The 18,644-nt window shown below is 40.8% G+C and overlaps 2 protein-coding genes across 4 annotated transcripts in view; one reads left to right on the top strand and one right to left on the bottom strand.

Moving 5' to 3' along the window:
* LOC122553248 (shieldin complex subunit 1-like) overlaps positions 1-6,758 on the bottom strand; it is an 86,668-nt gene extending 79,910 nt beyond the window's left edge. The window contains exon 1 of one of the 2 annotated variants that reach the window (XM_087991637.1): positions 6,527-6,758. The gene's annotated coding sequence lies outside the window, so the exon portion shown is untranslated. Of the gene's footprint in view, positions 1-6,210; positions 6,299-6,526 lie in introns of those variants that run through there. The other variant, XM_087991638.1, reaches the window with a different exon arrangement.
* Positions 6,462-18,644, top strand: part of gpcpd1 (glycerophosphocholine phosphodiesterase 1) — a 73,892-nt gene continuing 61,709 nt past the window's right edge. For both annotated transcript variants that reach the window (XM_043696567.2, XM_043696566.2), the window contains exon 1: positions 6,462-6,595. The gene's annotated coding sequence lies outside the window, so the exon portion shown is untranslated. The remainder of the gene's footprint in view (positions 6,596-18,644) is intronic.

Here is an 18,644-nt window from a genome sequence, read left to right as displayed (position 1 = left end):
GCTCAACGGGCCATAATTAGATGAATGGAGATATTTCATTGGATCATTGAAATAGAGGTTACAGGGATAGGAAGGTGAAGGCCATGAAGGATTTAAAGACAAGGATACGGATTCTACAACTAATAAGTTGCTTAACACACAGCCAATGTAGGTCAGCAATACAGGGTAATTGGTGAATGGGGCAAGTTAGGAATGGGGATTAGAGTTTTGGACAAAGTCAGGTTTATTGAGGGTTAAATGTGGGAGACTGGACAGGAATGTCTTGGAACGATCAAGTCTTGAGGTAACAAATGCTAGATTGAGAGTTTCAGCAGATGATGAAATATCAAAAGTATGGAGTTATACAAAATTATGGAGTTGGAAATGGGCAGTCTTAATGGCATTTGCACTTCAAAGATTATCTCTGCACTAAATATGCACTAAAATTACAATCAATTTAGTTAATTCTCAAGCAGTTGCCAGTGGGAGGAAAGGAGTCAGTAGCTAGGGAACAGACACTGATGTTAGGACTGAAGCCAATGGCTTTAGTCTTCCCAACATTTATTTGGAATAACGGATGCTAGTTAGCATTCTAACAACACAGCGAGCACAAGAGAAAAATACTTAGGAGGAAGTGATGGATGTCAGAGAACACAAAAAATGACACTGTTTACAGAAGACATTGTCATGAGGCAGTTTGTAGATGAAAAACAAAGAGTCAAGGATAGATCCTTGGGGGACCCAAAGGTAAATATATGGAAGAGGGAGCAATGCTATTGCAGATAATTATTTGGCTATGCCTGGATAAATAAGAAAGGAACTAGTTAAATTAAATTAAATCCCAATAAGCTAGATGATGGCGGTGAGGAAATGCATTGTCCTAAAGACTGCAGACAGATTGAGAAGGACAAGGACTCACACCACGGACCAGGGTTCAATTCCAGCCTTGGGTGACTGTCTGTGTGGAATTTGCACATTCTCCCTGTGTCTGCATAGGTTTCCTACCACAGTTCAAAGATGTGCAGGTTCGGTGGATTGGCCATGCCAAATTGCCCATAGTGTCTCGGGATGTGCAAGCTAGGTGGATTAGCCACGGAAAATGCGGGGTTAGAGGAATAGAGTAGGTGGGTGGGTAAGAGTGGGATGCTTTTCAGTGTCAGTGTAGACTCAAATGGCTTGTTTCCACACTGTTGGGATTCTATTCTATCTTAACCAAGTTTGCAACATGTATAACAAATATCTAGTTTTCCTCCTAGCATGATTTCTTGCAATCCACTGCCTCAATGGTAATGACGGCGTGGGATATATTCTGGACCATGAGATTACAGATTGTGATGGTCAACAACACTTTCTCAATGCCCAATTTAGAAACTGCTAGAATCTATCCCATTCATCATATTCACGGAATTTCAACACAATTGGTTGGGTAAAAAAGGACATTTGCACAACAAGGCCTGTGGGGTGGTCACTCCTATCAATATTATCATGCACAGGTACACCCAAAATGGACAGATTTGGTGTGTGGTCACATAAGTCCTTCCTTATATGGATAGTTCTCTCACCAACAGCTTCAGGTCTGTCTGGCAGATTGGTCTTTCAGGATGTATGGAAACCACACGACATGGTTGAAGAGCTTCAGGGCAGAGGAAATGACCTGGGAGTTGCAGTGGGAGAGGGACTCCCTGAGATTCTTGTAGAGAGAGGAGGAAAACCTCTTCAAGGCAGGCATCCTTGCAAGAGGATTCGCAGTAGGGTTAAAATCAACGAGGTAAAAACAAAACTCTACTGCGAATCCTCTTGCAAGGATGCCTGCCTTGAAGAAGTTTTCCTCCTCTTGGTTTCCAGCATCTGCAGTCATTGTTTTTACCTTTCAGGATGTAGTCAGTTCAGTTAGTACTGGTGCTACTGAGCTGTTGTCGTTGATAACATGAAAGTGCACCCTTATTATCCTCAGTGATTCTACAAAGTAGTGTTCAACATAGAGGAGTACTGACTCATTGGCAGTATAAGATAATCTGCAAGAGGTTTCCTTGCCCTTTTTTGGTTTAATGCCATTATGCTTCATGGATCTGGAGTCAATGTTTCGGGATATTCCTTCCCAACTGTTTTCTTCTGCTGATGACGGAATGTAGGACATTGACTATAATATCTGGTTGGTGGGTTTGACTATGCTGGGCAGTTGCTTGATTAGTTTGTGGAACAGCTGTCCCATTTTGTGCATATCTTCAAACATTAGTGAACGTTAGTTAGCAGCACTTTGAAGATTGAGTATGGTGCAATTTGTTCCTTGGTTCAAGCCAGATAACATTCTCATGATGGACTTTTTTGACTTTTCTACTGTGGTTTTATATGAGAGTAGCTTGCTAGGTCTTTCTGAGGCAAGTTAAGAGATTACTGTGGGTCTGGAATCCCATGTAGAAGAGACTGTTAAGGATGACATGTTTCTTTCCCAAGGAGCGTTAGTGAATTAGATGTGTATTTAAAGATGATCCAGTAGTTTTATGGCTATTTATTGAATTTAAATTCCACCAACTGCCATGGTGGGATTTGAAGTCGTGTCTTTGGAGCATTTGTCTGGGCTGCTGGATGAAGAGTCCAGTATTATTACTGCTATTCTATTGTTGTCTCACAGTTAACTTGTGGTTAGGGATAAAATGTACCCACTATTCGAACCAGGGAAACCTGATCTGTGGAAGAGTGAAGATTGGAGGCTAATGGACAAAGGGTGGCAACAAATGGTAAAAACTACAGGTGTTTGATCAGAAATTTTCTAGGAAGTTGATCACCCAAGAGCTATTTCGAAAAGTAATTGTATGAATTAAACAAATAAAAACACAGCAACTGCTGGAAATCAAAAAAACAAGAAACATGCAGATACACATTAGCTCAGTCGATGCTTTAGACAGTTCTGATGAAAACTGTTCAAAATATTAACCTTTCTCTCTACAAATGCTGCTTGAAGACTGTGTTTCCAGCAACTACTTTATTTTCCCAAATAATTAGACTGATAATCAATGTTTTGAATAAAATCAATGATTATCTTATCAACCTCTGTTGAAAAAGCTGCTAAGTTGCGTGGTTCACATTTTGAAAATATTTTAATGCTAATGGCATGTAATAATGTGTAGTGGAGAAATCCCTGTGAAACATTTGTAATGGCAGCTCTAAATGTTATAGCTTTTACATTAGTAAAACAAATGTAAATCTATGCTCTCTTTCACAAACCACCCAATCTCTGAGCTTTCCTGAAAACAGGAGGCAATAGCCACATCTCCATTGCTGATGACAGTCTGATAACTGATACCATCTTCTAAATTCCAAAGGTCAGCAAAACATCCATAGCTTTGTACAAGCATTTAAAGAAGTTATGTAGTTACATAATAATGTAACATAGTACATCTCAACATCATCACATGACAAATACTGTAATAAGTGCCATGTGAAACACTCAAGAAAGTTAAGTTATTCATCAAAATTAAGCAATTGATCATGATTTTGCTTGTCTGCGTAATATCCTCATATATAGCTCAAGGTCATGTTCTTTTCAACACCATGCAATGTTTTACATTGTTAAAGGCAACGTCGTTGATTGCTAAGCAATTCTGAATGTTGTAAAGGGGAGGATCCGCACATTTACACTAGGGTCTCTCAGTTCTCACTCTGTGCTTTCACTATTCACAGACTGTATAAGAACATATCTTACTTGGAGTTGAACACTGTCCACTTAACAAGCACTTTTGACAGGGTGGTGTTAAAAGGGCAATAAGGGTGGTTACTGCTGCATCCCCAATCTACTCTTATCAACCAACATTTTGACCAAGCTTTTTTCACAAATTGGCTCTATGCAATTAAAACATTTTTAGTTAAAATGACATTTTAACTAAAAATTACACAGTTCCAGATGTATAAGATAACTTTGAAATTCATGTTTCCCCCATAATACCATTTTGATCTTGTTTCTTTTTTTAAAAAATTGTTACTGTTACACTGACAGTCTATCGCTGCCTCATTCAATGCTTGAATAAACAGAAATACCAACATTTTCTCTTATTATGAAGATGTGGGTGTACTTTAAGCGAGTCAAAAGCAGCAGAACTACCGGACAGAGCATCAAGTGATCTCAATAAGGTAACAATCTAACACTTGGTCCAACAACTCAATTAGGTTGTTGCCTGGAGACAAAAACAAATTTGAATTCCGCCAATCAGTTTAACTTATACCCCGAAAAATACCAAACTCCAATCCAGATTGACTTTAGTATACTGACAACCTTAAAAGCCAACCTTAAAAACACAATCCGATGATTTGGGGGGTATAAGACCAGGGAAAATTGAACCGTTGAGAGGAGAACTGCCAAGGCCCAACATGTAGAAGACTGCGTGAAAAATAGCTCTCTTAAAAGTACTTTTTGCGATCAGTAACCGCTGATGCAGAAATTTCTAAGAAAAGAAACACAGGAAGAACCAAATAGAAGAACCGAATACTGCCTGATTTTGAGATAAGAAGTGTTGTTTTGTAAATCCTAATTGGGAATTTTATGGGACAATTATAGAAGGGAAGGTAAAAGATAGGTTTGAGTAAGGGCTTGTACATAGTTATTAGTTAATTATTCTCTGATTTTACAGATTACTGCATAGGATAAATCTTTTGTGTTGCTGGTTTTTAAATTAAGCAATACCCTGTGTTCTAACACAATGCTTGGATAAACAGAAATACTGACGTTTTCTCTTCTGGACACTTTTTTACTGATGCAATTTTGAATCCCTCTTCATTTATCTTTTGGTCTTTATATGAACTTTTCTCATGTGATCTTTAGTATATTTTGAGTAGTATAAAAATTAAAGATGAGAACAGAAGTTGCTGGAAAAACTAAGCAGGTCTGGCAACATCTGTGCAGAGAAAGCCAAGTTAATGTTTTGGATCCTGTAAATCAGATTGTACCCATTATTAGGTTAAATTCAAGTTGGAGCTATTATTCAGTGCCTACTAAAAGAAATATGTCGATGGTGTCATGTGATTTGAATAAAAGAGCAGCATTCTAGTTCAACAAGAACGACTAATGGTTGGAGGAAAGGGATGCATATATTTTAGGGTGTAAGAAGAAACCATGACTAATGAGGTTGGAACAGCAAACATTGTTTTCTTGGACTTTTGACAAGGTTCCGCATTAGTAAAATTAGATCACATGGGAATGGAGACTTGGATACAAAATTGACTTAACAGCAGGGGACAGTGTGATCAATGGTGTGCCACCATCAATGAAGGGTAAACCTTTGTTTGTCATTTATATAAATTACTTAGAGAGAAGGTATGGTGAATAAGTTTGCAGATGACACCAAAATTGGTAATGTAGTGAACAGTGTAGAAGATTATAAAGTGATCTTGATATGAGCCAATGGGCTGAGAAATGGCAGATGGAGTTTAATTTGAATAAATGTGAGGTAAAACATTTTGATAAAACAGTAAAGGGTGGGACTTTTACAATTAAATGTAAGGCCTTCAGCAGTGTTGTAAAACAGCCAGCCTAGGAGTTCGCCTACAGAATTCTTTGAAGTTTGTAGACAGGACAGTTATGCACACTTTTATTCATTGCTCAGACAGGAGTTGGGAATGCATGTTGGTGAGGCCTCTTCTGGAGTACCATTTCCAGTTTTGGTCACCCGACCATAGGAAGGATATTGTTAAATTGGAGAGAGTTCAGAAAAGACTTACAAGGATGTTGCCAGGAATGGAGAGGCTAAAATATAAAAATAGACTGTAAACGTCAGAATCTGTTTTGCTGGAGGTAGGAGGTTGAGGGGGTGACTTCATAGAGGTCTATGAAATCATGAAGAGTATAGATAAAGGTGAATGGCAGGTCTCCTTTCCCCAGGGTAGGGGATTTCAGGACGAGGGGGGCATATTTTTAAAGCGAGAGGAAAAATTTTTAAAAAGGACATGAGGCAACTTTTTTTGGAAAAAAAATAGTTCGCGTGCGGAATGACGGTCAGAGGAAGTGGTGGATGCGGGTGCCGTTCCACTGTTTTTTAAAGACATTTGGATAGGAACGTGAATAGCAAAGGTTTTGAGGGACATGGGCCAAGGGACGGACAGGCAGGTGGGACGAGTGTAGTTTGGGAATATGGACTGTTTCCGTGCTGGAAAACACTCATCTCGTGCATTAAAACAATAACCGGCACCTTCGTTTACCCATTCGCGATGAGCTAAAAAGCGATTTTATACAAGACGTACGCAAATGTACTGAGGAGGGGGAATAGACTCTGCACTTTCGGCCTTCACCATGACAAACGAGAATATTCGGTGACCAGCAACGACACCTCACCCTTCGGGAAGATGGGGGGGGGGAATGATGGACAGGAGGGACCCGCCAATCGTGCAGAGGATGGGCGGACTGCGGAACCAATGGGGTGCAGCAAAAGGGCGGTGGGCGGGTCTTGCGGCGGATGATTGCCATCGGAGCGCCCGCGAGCTCGGTCTGTTAGGTTTCCTCTGCCCGTAAACCGGGCTCCTTCATCTGCCATCCCTCCCGCCCTCAACTCTCGCTCACCCTTCCAATATCTTTGTTTAAAACGTCCGTTGTGGTCGAAGAAGAAGTCGGATTGATGATTTGCTTTAGGTAGGTTTCAGACGGTGCCCTGCTGCCGATAAGGGGGAGGGGGGAGAGGGACACGGCACGGCGGTTACAAGATGCTGCTGCTGCTGCCGTCGCCGCCGCGTGAACAGGCTCCGGGTGGATCGGGCTTTTCCGGTGGAGCGGGCGCGCGAGAGAGAGGATCCTTCACACCGCCTCACCCGAAACACACTGTTTCATTCTCTTCAGCCCATCCCCCAACATCACTATTCTTTCCCCCTTCTTCCCAGCCCCCTCACCCCCACCCCCTCACCCCCCTCCCCCACCCCCTCCACACACTACTGTGTCTTTCCCACTTCGCTGCCTCACCCCCCCCCCCGAACACTACTGTGTCTTCCCCACTTCGCTGCCTCACCCCCTCCAAACACTACTCTGTCTTCCCCACTTCGCTGCCTCACCCCCTCCAAACACTACTGTGTCTTCCCCACTTCACTGCCTCACCCCCACCCCCCCCGAACACTACTGTGTCTTCCCCACTTCGCTGCCTCACCCCATCCCCCACCAAATACTACAATTTGGTGTGGCACAGTGGCTCAGTGGTTAGCACTGCTGCCTCACAGCACCAGGGTCCCAGGTTCGATTTCAGCCTCGGGCGACTGTGTGGAGTTTGCACGTTCTCCCTGTGTCTGCGTGGGTTTCTTCTGGGTGCTCTGGGTTTCTCCCACAGTCCAAAGATGTGCAGGTCAGATGAATTGGCCATGCTAAATTGTGTTAGGTGCATTAGTCAGAGGGGAAATGGGTCTGGGTGAGTTACTCTTCAGAGGGTCGGTGTGGACTGGTTGGGCCGAAGGGCCTGTTTCCACACTGTAGGTAATCTAATCTAATCAAGTATCTTTCCCACTTCATTGCCCTGCCCCACCCCCAAAGACTACCGTATCTTCCCCACTTCATTGCCCTGCCCCATCCCCAAAGACTACTGTATCTTTCCCATTTCACTGCGTCACACCCCCAAAGACTACAGTATCTTCCCCACCACCAACGACTACCTTATCTTCCCCACTTCACCGCCCCCAGGAGTAGTGTTCTTCTGCCCCCAACCTTCCTCTGTCCTCTTTTCCCATCCACACTTAAGGCTTCTCCTCTCTTTCTCCCCCCCCCCCCCCCCCCAATCCCTCCCAGGCTTAGCACAATTCCCCCTCTTTTCTCCCATCTTCTTTCCTCCTTTTCTCACCTGCCACCATCATCAAAAAAACTTGGCATTCCCCTTGCCTCTCCCAATCAATGAGGTATTGCGTTTCTCACCCTCTTGTCATCCTCCTCCTCAACTTCAATCAAAAATACATTAAGAAACCTAGTTGTCACTGTTGTAGAATGTCTTACTTCAATCAACAATCAGAGAGGTATGCTTGCCAAATCAAATCCTTAAAAGGTCTGATCTACAAATTTTTAAAGTGAGAATTTTGTCAAGGGTTGTTACTATGCTGCACCCATTGCTATATCAATTCCTTTCTTTTTTGTGTAGATGATATGTGATTTTTTTTTGTTTGATGTGTTTTTATCTCTCACCAATTTGCATCCATTTACACAAAGCAAGTGGGCACTACTTCCCTGTTTGTTGCAGGAGCAATGTTTTGGACTTTCTTTCTTCTATTTTCCCTTTCTAAAGGAAAAGGAATCCAAGCCTGTTCTTTTTGAGGAGATAGTCGTCAAGAAATCAGAAGAAAATTTGGGCCATACAATTTGCATTGTTGTAACGCCATTAACCACCAAAGAGTAAAATATGTACTATAGTAAGGTTCCCCATGGTAGGCAATTGTACAAAATATGGAGGCATGGGACTGAGGGTGATTTAACAGTTTGGATCAGAAATTGGCTGTCTGAAAGAAGACAGGATGGCGGTTGATGGGAAATGTTCATCCTGGAGTTCAGTTACTAGTGATGTACCTGAAGGATCTGTTTTGGGGTCACGGCTGTTTGTCATTATTATAAATGACCCAGATGAGGGTGAAGAAGGATGGGTTAGTAAATTTGTGGATGACACCAAGGTCGGTGGAGCTGAAGGATGTTGCAGGTTACAGAGGGATGTAGCTAAGCTGCAGAGCTGGGCTGAGCGGTGGCAAATAGAGTTTAATGCTGAACAATGTGAGGTGATTCACTTTGGAAAGAGCAGCAAGAATAAAGAGTACTGGAATAATGGTGGTGTAGATGAGCAGTACTTGGTGTGTCCAGGTACGTAGATCCCTGAAAGTTGCCCCCCAGGTTGATAGGGTTGTTAAGAAGGCATATGATGTATTAGCTTTTATTGGTAGAGGGATTGAGTTTCAGAGCCACAAGGTCATGCTGCAGCTGTACAAAACTCTAGTGCAGCTGCACTTGGAGTATTGTGTACAGTTCTGGTCACTGCATTATACAAAGGACATGGAAGCTTTGGCAAGGGTTCAGTGGAGATTTGCTAGGATGTTGCCTGATATGCAGGGAAGGTCTTGCGAGGAAAGGCTGAGGGACTTGAGGCTGTTTTTGTTAGAGAGAAGAAGGATGAGACGTGACTTAATTGAGACATATAATCAGAGGGTTAGGTAGGGTGGACAGTGAGAGCCTTTTTCCTCTGAAGCTGATGGCTAGCACAAGGGGGTATAGCTTTAAAGTGAGGGGTGATAAATACAGGACAGATGTCAAAAAGTAGTTTCTTTACTCAGTAGTAGGGGGTATGGAACGCATTAGTACTAGACTTGCCAATTTTAAGGGCATTTAAGTGGTCATTGGATAAACATACGGATGAAAATGAAATAGTGTAGGATAGATGGGCTTCAGATTGGTTCTACAGGTCGGTGCAACATAGAGGACTGAAGGTACTGCGCTGTTCTGTTGTAAAAGTCAATCTCATAAAAATCAAACTTTTTTTTGATCAAAACATTGAGTTTTCCATATATCTTGTAAAAGTCAACCCTAGTTCTTCGCAGAAAACATACTAACATTTGTAAGTCAAGGTATTATCCTGTACATAACTGTTATGATGAGGAGATGAATGTTTTTTGTGCTACAGGTACATTTATATGAAATTCTGAAATCCGAAACCTTTTTTATGGAGTGTGGAGCGTAGTTTTAGTGGACCCAACTCCACACCCACTCGAGCCATGTTACTCAGATGTGACTTGGCGGCGTAGCCCATCACTGACAGGTGTCAATGGTGTCTCAGTGCTCATACTATTCACATATGCATTTTAGGTTTTTTTTAATTTCATTTTATGAAAATGTCATTTTATTCCGAAATCCAAAAATTTCCGAATTCCAGAAAAACGACTGGCCCCAAGGATTTCGGGTAAAGGATTGTGTACCTATATTATGTAATTTGATTTACAATTCACACCAAGTCAGCGCTAAAGAGCTGAGTGACAACCAACCTCACGGAATGCAGTCATGTACTTGAGGTTTCGAAGTTTCTTTTTTTGTGTGTGTGAAAAGTCCCTACAGAGAAACAAACAATTTACAGTAGTGTTTAAACTGAAGGTTATTGAAGTTACAGAGAAGTCAAAACTGTGTAGCAGCTAGAGTTTTGTGTTTCGGAGAAACTTGAGAGACTAGAACAAGATATCGAACCAAGTTCAGAGACTGCTAAAAGGAAAGTGTGCCAACAGTGGTAAACTTGGTAGATGGCCGCAATTGGAGAGAAACGTTGCTTTGTGGGTTCTTGAAAATGGTCAAAATGAAAAATGTTCGTCATGAAGCCATCCAAATCCATGCACGAATCAAATCAAAGAAGGGTGGCATTTTGAATTTTAAGGCAGGTGTTGGATGGTGCATAAGGTTGGTGAGAAGGCATGACTTATTACTTCATCAGAGAACTAAGATTGCACAAAAGCTGTCTGCTGAACTAGCTGATAAGTTATTACAGTTTTACCAGTTCATAATCAAAAATCGGCAGAAGGGAGGCTACAAGTGATCGTGCATTGGAAACATGGATGAAATGCTTATTATTCATGACATACTGAGAATCGAACTGTGAATCAAAAAGGAGAAAAAAAAAGTCTTGGTGAAAATCACTGGCCATTGGAAGAGTAGGTTTACTTTGGTTCTTTCTTGTATGGCTAATGGCGCTAAGTTAAAACCAATGGCTGTTTTTTAAGAGAAAAACTTTGCCAAAGGAGAAATTTCCAAAAGAAATTGTCGTTCAAATGGATAAAGGAAATTTGGAATTTATAACCTGGTGCACTACGCAAGGAAAAGAGTTTATTCGTCTGGGACCAGTTAAGATCACTTCTAGTTGCTCAGTGGTTAGCACTGCTGCATTAGCGCCAGGGTTCAATTCCAGCATCTGGCAACTGTGTGTGGAGTTTGCACATTCTACCCCATGTCTGTGTGGGTTTCCTCTGGGTGCTTGTGGTGTAAAATTATGTCCCAATACATGTGTGAATCATAATGTAACACATGTATTGGGCCAAGCAGTGGAATGTGGTGAAAGGGTTAAAATTGTGTCCCAATACATGTGTGAATCTAACCGAAAATGGAAGGTGTCGCTTAGTCCCGTGTGAATCTTATTACACACCTTCCCGTGTGAATCTTCTTATCTGCATGTGACCAGAATGGAATGTGTTTTTCAGCCTTGCTCTGCTGTTCACATGAATGTTTAGATCTCGAAAAGAGTATATCAGCTGGAAAAGTCTCCAGTTCGGTAGAGTCTGCTCCGGGGTTGCGCTTAACCGCCGAGCGTGGGTTGTTGGCAACCGCTCTACGAGAACTGACGGCTCCCAGTTCCGGTAACACGTAGAGTGAGTATAAACCAGACCCGTTGTAAGTACGAGACCTGGTTGTGGCGACGCTGCGGGGAATAAAACACTTATATTCTAGCAGACTCGCCTCTTGGCTGTTTGTTCTGTGTCAGACTACTTTCCTGCGAGCCTGGTCCTTGACCTTGAGAATTTTTTTAAAACAGTGCTCCAGTTTCCTCCCATAATCCAGGTGTACAGATGTACAAGTTAGGTGAATTGGCTGTGCTAAATTGCCCAAAAGATACACAAAAGAGAGTAGTGTGCAGACTCCATCTCTGCCACTGATCCATGAGTGGATCATTGATTCATGGAACTATTTCCAAATCATTCAAGAAATGTGGAATTTCGAATGCATTTGATGGTACAGAGGAAAGTTAGATATGGGATGATTTAGATGAAGAAGCGAATGCTGTGCTACCACTAATTATGGACAGCGAAGGGGATCCATATGCTGATATCATTCATCCTGATAACAGTGAAGCTTTATTGGTTTTGAAGATGTTGAACCGTGTGATTTTTTTTTTAAAGGATTTTAATGAACTTTTGTATTTGACATGTTTAATATGTATCATGTAATTGTGATTTAAAACAGTATTGCAGTTCTACTTCACATTTTGTATGTATAAATCTTATTAATTCATTTTTGTTTTGATTCTCTTGTCTTTATTTGGTAATTTCCGTAGCTTGTTGTTTTTCTTTAGAGACTAATTGGTCTTCTGCTAAACAAATAATGAGGTATTTTGGACTTTAGCATGAATTTTAGTCCTGAAAAGTAGTATTCATGTAATAGACAACCCCATAAGTGTAACCTTAAAAAGTAATCCAAAAATTCAACTTTTACATACGATAATTGCATCAGGAGAGAGATCAGCAATGTTGTACTTGCCACTGACAGGTCAATGTAGTCTTGTGAAAACATCTTGGACTGAATTTTGGAAAATGTCTTAGGGCAATAATCAGGGTTGCAGTACAAGATGTGAGAGGAATGGAGAGAACAAACAAACATAATAGTGCATTATGGTTTTAAAAAGAGTGAAAGGCTTTATATCTGAAAGCATGTAGCATTTCTAAATGTTATAGCTGTTTCACAGATACAGTGACAAAGTGACCATGGTATTAATTGTCCATTTAATCCATAAAAGGTGTTCATTTAATTAAGCATATATAGAGAGACAGCAAATAAAGAAACAATAGTTGGGGTGCAGATTATGAGTTACGCACATGTAATTTTATTCCGTTCTTGAATCTAAATGGAGCAAAGCTTGATTTCTGGTTTTCTCCTTCCAGTGGTTAGCACTGCTACCTTGCAGCACCAGGGTCCCAGGTTCAATTCTAGCCTCGGGCGACTGTCTGTGTGGAGTTTGCACATTCTCCCCGTGTCTGCATAGGTTTCCTCCAGGTGCTCAGGATTCCTCCCACAGTCCAAAGATGTGCAGATTAGGTCAACTGACCATGCTAAATTGCCCGTAGTGTTAGGTGCATTAGTCAGAGGGAAAATGGGTCTGGTTGGGTTACTCTTCGGAGGGTGTGTGTGGACTTGGTGGGCCGAAGGGCCTGTTTCCATACTGTAAGGAATCTAATCTAAAATGTGGCTTAGAAGTTTTAATGGACGGGGTTACATAAGAAGCTCCCAGGCTATTTGAAATTTCAGAAGAAAGGTAAAAGAGATGAGGCAGCATTGTTAGTAAAGGGTAAGTCAGTACTGTAGTGAGAATGGCCCAAGAAGTCCACACCGACTGTCCGAAGAACATCCACCTGAACTCTTCTCCACCCCTGCACGATAACCCTGCATTTCACATGGCTAATCTGCTTAACGTGCACATCCCTGGACATTATGGGTGATTTATCATATTCAATCCACCTAATCTGCACATCTTTGGACTATGGGAGGAAACCAGACCACGCGGAAGAAACCCATGCTGATAAAGGGAGAATGTGCAAACTCCACACAGATAGTCGCCCGAGCCTGGAATTGAACCCTGCTGCCTGGTGCTGTGAGGCAGCAGTGTTGACCACTGAGCTGCCGTGCCATCCCAGGGAACTGGCTTTAATTTGCAGAATTGAGAAATGGATGTAATTTGTGTGGAAGTAAGAAAAGCAAGAATTCACTGGAAAGTAGTTTTTGGGCCATCTTACCATTTGACAGTGTTGCTACTGTATAATTCAAGAAATAATTACTTTTACGAAAGGTACTGCAACACTTGGAAAAATTTTAATTTTTATGTAGATTTTGGGCAATTGAAATGGGTTAGGTAGCCTGGTATTTTGAATAGTTTCTTAAAACAATACAATTTGGAGCTAAACATAGAACTAGGTGTTTTAGACCTAATAATGTACAATGGGGCAAGATTAATTCATTACCTAATAACGAAGATTCTTATTGGTCAGAATGATCATAGCATGTCAGGATATCACATTTATTTTGAGACAGGTATGTATCTGAAACTTGTCTTAAAAGCGATTTACAAGATTATGAATGCAAAAGTTGTCAAGTGGAATGGGAAGAATAATTTTCAAAAGAAACAATGTAGAGGAGTGGTAAGTATTTTAGGAAGCAATTCATAACCCTAAACAAAGGTGTATTCCATTCAGGAAGAGAGACTGCACTATCCAAAGATTTTTAATTTTATTGGAAACTTACTGAGGAAGTTATAGATGATAACGTGTTGGTAGAAATCAGATACAATACTGAAAAGGATTAATGGCGGGACTGAAGTTTGAGGAAAAAGCTTAAGAATCAACAAAGGATGACTAATAGAGAAATTGGATTATGAGAGAACTTTTAAGAAATAAAACTTCTAACAAGTGTATAAAAACAAAGAGCAGAAATGGGTGTTGGATTTTTGAGTTTGTTCCACCACTCACTGAAATTTGTGGTTGTGGTCTTGAGTCTGGTTTTCTTTGTTTTCCCCCACCCCCGAAACCCCCTTGACTTCTTAGTCTATGAAAAATCAATCTATCATGGATACAACCAATGACCAAAAGCATCCCAAGAATAGTGGAAAAGTAGGATCTGGAGAAAAGAAAGATCTTAAGTTAATCTCAGTCTCCAGAGGAAAACGTACAAGGAAAACTAATGGGACTAAAGACTGACAAGAGGAGTCTTAAAAGAGGACGCAAGATTATAGGTGTATGAGTTGTGATATTCCAAAAATCCTCTGTTCTAGAAACGTTCCATTGGATGGAATAGCTTGGATGTAACGCCAGTATTCAGGAAAGAAGGGACACTAGGGCAGGAAACTATATAAGCCGAACATCTGGCATTGAATAAAATTCTAGAATCCATTGTTTAAGAGATAGAAGCAAGAAATTTATAAAACTGCAAACATAATTAGCAAGTCAAGATTTTGTAACGTGGAAATCATATTTGATGTTTTTAAGGTTCTTTCAGGATGAATAAAGGGTTACCTACAGTAGTAATTTGTGTTTATATTTCCAAAAAATACATTTGGCTAGGTACCACGTAATAGATTAATGCTGCAGAGGTTGTGGTTTTGAAGGTGACGCATTAGTGTGGATAGAAGATTGGCTAATGGACGATTCAGAATTCAGTGGATCATTTTCAGGTTGGCAAACCTAACTAGTGAAGCATCTCAGAAGTCAGTGCTCAAATTGTTTGTCTATATTAAATTGGACAAAAGACCAGATTGCATTGTAGCCACGTTTGTTGAATATTTGAAGATAGGTAAGAAAGCATGTTACGAGCAGGGCACAGATTCAGTGAAGGGATATAGATAGGTTGGGTGACTTGGCAGAGATTTTGAGATGGACTATAATGTGAGAAAATATGAGGTGTTCACTTTAAGGAATAATCAAAGCATAGTATTATTTAAATAGAGACTATATTGCTATGGAACAGAAGGAACTGGGTGTTCTTGTACATGTATCACAAGTAGGTTGCCATGCAGGTATGGTAAGTAATTAAGGATGTAAATTGGAAATTTACCTTTTTTGCAGAGCACATGATATATAAGAGGGAACACTTGCTACAAAAAAGCAACACATTGCTCATTGCATTAAGGCCTTATCAAGGATTTCATTTTTGGAATTCACTTCCATCTTAAGCAGTTGAGACTGGACCATTAAGAATATTCAAGACCAGATTAGAAAGAGTTTTAATCTGCCAGAGAGTTGAAGCTTGTACCATAGATAGGAAAGTGGAGTTGCTCTTCCAGCACCACTAATCCAGAATCTGGTTTCCAGCATCAGCAGTCATTGTTTTTACCTTTTAGACCACAACTGGATCACCCATGACCCACTGGTGGAGCAAGCTCAATTGGACTGGCTCCTATTTCATATCCTTATAAGAGCTTTAAAGTAGTCCATTTGTGTTTTTGGTATACAGGTAAGGATTTCAGCAGGTGAGCCAAGGGTGGGACGAGGTAATATTGATGTGATGGAAAGAATATTATTCAGCTTGGAGACGAACAGGATGCCTACATTGTAAACAAATCTGGAGTTTACAGCAAGACCCTGATGTAATGAAGCTGGTATTACTGCTGATTAGCAAGAGCAAATTGGGTGTCATCCAAGACAGGTTGTTGTGAGTAATCAGACAGTACTAAACATTAGAAACATGGCAAGTTAGTTAAGCATTTCCTTTTAAAGTTTTTTTAATGTGGATATTGGTCTCTAAGCTTTGTTGTCTCTGGCAAGAAAAAAGGAATTCAAAGAACAATCTTTCGGGAGGAGATTGAAAGGGAAGCCGCTGGTGAAGATCCTCTGGTTATCCTCCGGTAGATAAAAGCAAGGACAATTCCACAGAACTAAAGAAGGGAAGTTAGTAGTGTGGCTGGCTGTCCAGTGGGATAAAAAACAGAAATTGCTGGAAAAGCTCAGCAGCAGGATTTGTGAAGAGAAGTCAGAGTTAACACTTTCAGCTGCCTCACTGCACCAGGGACCTGGGTTCGATTCCACCCTTGAGCAACTCTGCAGACTCCACGCAGACATTCCCCTTGTGCCTGTGTGGGTTTCCTCCAGATGCTCCAGTTTTCTCCAGCAGTCCAAAGATGTGCGGTTTAGGTGGATTGGCCATGGGAAGTAGGTATAGCCATTGGTAAGGGGAATGGGTCTGGGTGAGGTGCTCTTAAGAGGGTTGGTGTGGACTCGATGGGCCAAATGGCCTGCTTCCCCACTGTAGAGATTCTGTTCTTTTCAGTGAATTCTTCCTTTTCCTCCCTCCACCCAAATTGAATCCATATCTCAATTCTGCAAATCAAAACCATTTCCCTGGAGCGGCACAGCAGCCCAGTGGCTTGCACTGATGCCTCTCCAGTGCCAGGGACCAGAGTTCAATTCCAGCCTCAGGCGGCTGTCTGTGTCGAGTTTGCACATTCTCCCCGTGTCTGCATGGGTTTCCTCCAGATGCTCTGGTTTTTTCCCACAATCCAAAGATGTGCAGGTTAGGTGAATTGGATATGCTGAATTGCTATAGTGTCCAGGGAATGTGCAGGCTAGGTGGATTATCCATGGGAAATGGTTCTAACCATAAGTTAGAGGGAAGAGTCTGGGTGGTATGCTCTCAGGAAGGTTGTTTGGACTCGATGGGCTGAATAGCCTGCTTCAACACAGTAAGGATTCGATGAAAGTTTCCTATTTTAAAAAATACTCTTCCTTGACTGATGACAGCTAAGAGAAAGGGTGGAGGGAGGGAGGGGTTGGTCTAAGAAATAAATAATAGGTGGAGGTTGGTGCAGTTCTATCCTAGAGGGATTTGAATCCAGGTACCCAGAGTGTTCTCTTGGTCTCTGGATTAACAATGCGGTAATACTGCCACTAACCGCCACCACTACCTCTCTTTTTAGGTCCCAGAACCCTGTAAACAATATTGCATTTTATTGAGTTCCCAGTAATCCAGTTGCCATGTGATGGACTCTTTCTGCTTTATGGGAAAGGGTGTGCAAGCTGTATTACAGATGGTTGGTCTAACTGTCTCAAAGTTTTCTTTAAGTATTCACAATTGAAGGAGAATTCTGGGAATCGGTAGTGACTGAGTTTCTGAGAAATTGAAAAGGATCTCTGGTTATGAGGGAGACTGAAACCAGACAGCCATGAGCTTGCTTAAACAGGGCAGTTGACTGCAGGCAGGCTGTGCACGTGCAGGGTAGACATTTGTGATACATTTGGAAAGGACGATCAAAAAGGCTGGGTCAATGAGCAGCTAAGAGGGATTAGAAAAAAATGTGCCTCGTGGTGAAAATTACAATACTTAGATGAACCACAGTTGATAGACTGAAGCATGGAAACATTAGCTAACTGAATGTAGATGATCCCAGCTGATGTTACTGTTGGACAAGTGAGATCCTAGACTGAAATCCGGTTTGACAGATCATATTTTTAATGTTTATTTAATGATCTTTCACTGAAACACAAGTGCATAATGGTGTAGAATTGGTTTTAACAGTGAAATAATTTTATTATGCTAAGGATAAGATGAAAAAGCAAGCTATTTACATATAGCAAATTTTGAAGTGTTTTGAAGCATAATACAATCCCAGCTATCCCAATACTATCATTTTGCAATACTCAAACTTCAGAGTTTTTGTTTAACCGTTGCACCTGTAGTTTTAACTGAGCTGTTTCTTTTAGTTTCTGATCTTGAGACTTGATTCCTTTCCTTGATAATTTAGACAACGAAGCTTAGACTTTCTTTGAACAAGCTTTGAGTAAACCATTCAGGATTCTAGCCAAACACTTCTGGCGGTAACCTTTTACCTGAAATCCTTAAACTGAGGTAAACTAACAAATCTAAGTGTGCTCTTTTTTTCTTTGGTGGGGGGGAAACTACTTCACATCGCTAACTTTCCACTAGGATCTCTAAATTGAATGCACATGTTTTCCAAGCTGTGCATTTTGTCCACTCAGCAAGCAAAATCCTAATCCCTTTAAACTGAAAGGAAGCTAATGCTTCTCAATATTTGCTGTCTTTTGCTCATAAAGCTCCCAATGCAAGCAAATTCTCATAATGACCCAAGAACTCTGTCTTATGATGATTTTTTGAAAATTTATACAAATTAATCGTTAAACCCCCCCATGCCATGAATTCAAAATCCAATAAATATTTAATTTTTTTTGAATAAATTAGTTTATTTGAAAAATTTTAAATTATCTGAAATATCTAATATATAGATATTAATCACTTGCATCACAGCTGTGATTACAAATGGCCTTTTTATTTGTGAGAATGAGTAAGTGCTATGCTGATTTGTGTAGTCAAGTGGAATGTAAACCTGGTTCAGTGTCTTTAACAAAATCTAATGCTGCTCTGAATTATGTAATATTAATACCATACTTAATGTTAATTTTAAACATAATCACTTTATTTTTAA

This window comes from Chiloscyllium plagiosum, unplaced genomic scaffold (genome assembly GCF_037043375.1).
Source record: "Chiloscyllium plagiosum isolate Xiang-an unplaced genomic scaffold, Cpla_swu_hap1 HiC_scaffold_10, whole genome shotgun sequence".
NCBI lineage: Eukaryota > Metazoa > Chordata > Chondrichthyes > Orectolobiformes > Hemiscylliidae > Chiloscyllium > Chiloscyllium plagiosum.
Note: the sequence above shows the minus strand (reverse complement) of the source record. Positions and strands in the feature narration are given on the sequence as shown.